This window comes from Vespula pensylvanica, chromosome 19 (genome assembly GCF_014466175.1).
Source record: "Vespula pensylvanica isolate Volc-1 chromosome 19, ASM1446617v1, whole genome shotgun sequence".
Classification (NCBI taxonomy): Eukaryota; Metazoa; Arthropoda; class Insecta; order Hymenoptera; family Vespidae; genus Vespula; species Vespula pensylvanica.
In genome coordinates this window covers 1607991-1609614 of record NC_057703.1, presented here as the reverse complement: position 1 = coordinate 1609614, position 1624 = coordinate 1607991, and positions in this window count along the sequence as shown.

Genomic DNA, 1624 nt, shown 5'->3' with positions numbered 1-1624 from the left:
CACTGGGAGTAAGCGTGCTCTCTCTCTCTCTCTCTCTCTCTCTCTCTCTCTCTCTCTCTCTCTTTCTCACTTTCTCTTTTTCTCTTTCTCTATCTATCTATCTATCTCTATCTCTGTCTACATCCCTATCTCTCTTTCTCTTTCTCCTCCTTTCTCTTTATCTCTTGGATGCTCGGATCTAACACATCGACTAGAGACAACTGTGAGAAACATCGAATCGATGTGTAACAACGAACAAACACGATACTATACCTACTTCGCGGTTATGGAAGCTTTCGAATAGTTGCCGGAAAAAGCGGGGGAAAGGTTTTAAAAAGCGATTGCCGTTGAAAATATTCGTTCATCGAATCGAATCGAAATATCGTAATACGATATTTTAGATCGAGTAGGAGCTATCGTTTTCTGAAAGCTACGAGACTAGTATGGCTTTGAAAATGATCGATCACTTTAATCCGAGACACGCACGTGCGCCCGCGCACGCATACACAATACACACGTACACACACACACACACGTTGGACCATGATTCTATGAAGAAAAGTAAAATTTTTGTAATAGATAAGAGAAATCAATATGAATAGATATGAAATAAAATAATAGGAGTTATGTGTTACTAAAAAAAAAAAAAAAAAAAAAATCGATATTTTTATATAACAAATAATACCGAAAGATTTAGTATTACATGTCATAAAATGGATCGAGAAGGATCTAGTATTTCAGAGAGAAATAAAAAGATAAATCTATGGTGGTAACGTTCCGACAATGTTCCATCTGACAAGACGAATTTCTTTGCATGCTATGTCTTTCTCTCTTTCTCTCTCTCTCTGATATCTGAAATCCTCAGATACAAATGCACGTGTAGGAAAATGTTCATAAACATCACGAAACTCGTGAGAATTTTCGTGATATTTCAAATGGATCGTAAACGTAATCGTAATTTTTGAAATCGCCATTTGTGTGTGCATATATATATATATGTATGTATGTATGTGCTTATCATGTATATATGTATTCCTTATCGAAATATAATCTTCGTTATGACAATTTCTCTCATCTAGTTTATGGACTTTAAAAATGAAAATATGTGGCGAGAAAGATTAGAAATAAATGGAGAAAACGATTTATATCACCGGACGTGTTTTAATATCTAGTTTCGTTGTGATAAATTATTTATCTTTTTCTAATGTTTTATATATATATATATATATATATATATATATATATATATACATTTTTTTCTTTTTTCTTTTATTTTCTTCTTTTACATTTTTCATTTCAAATATATTTCACAGCACGGAAGAATTTCCTACCTGTGTTTCGTGCATCGATCGTTACGAACAAAGGATCAAACGTTATAATAATAATGGCGAACCAATGGAAGCAACCTCGATAGTATCAGTTTCTGACCGAGTCATGATCGATCGATCGTAGGTACACATTCATCGTGACGTTTCTTATCTAAACGATCTTTCGCGTTTAAGTGAATACCGACCAAGAACGATGACCCTTAAAATTAAAGAAATAATAAAACGAATAAATGATTTGTCCTTTCGATTTGATAATAAAATTATAGGCTGAAACGTCGTCGTCGTCGTCGTCATCGTCGTCGTCGTCGTTTCAAAAT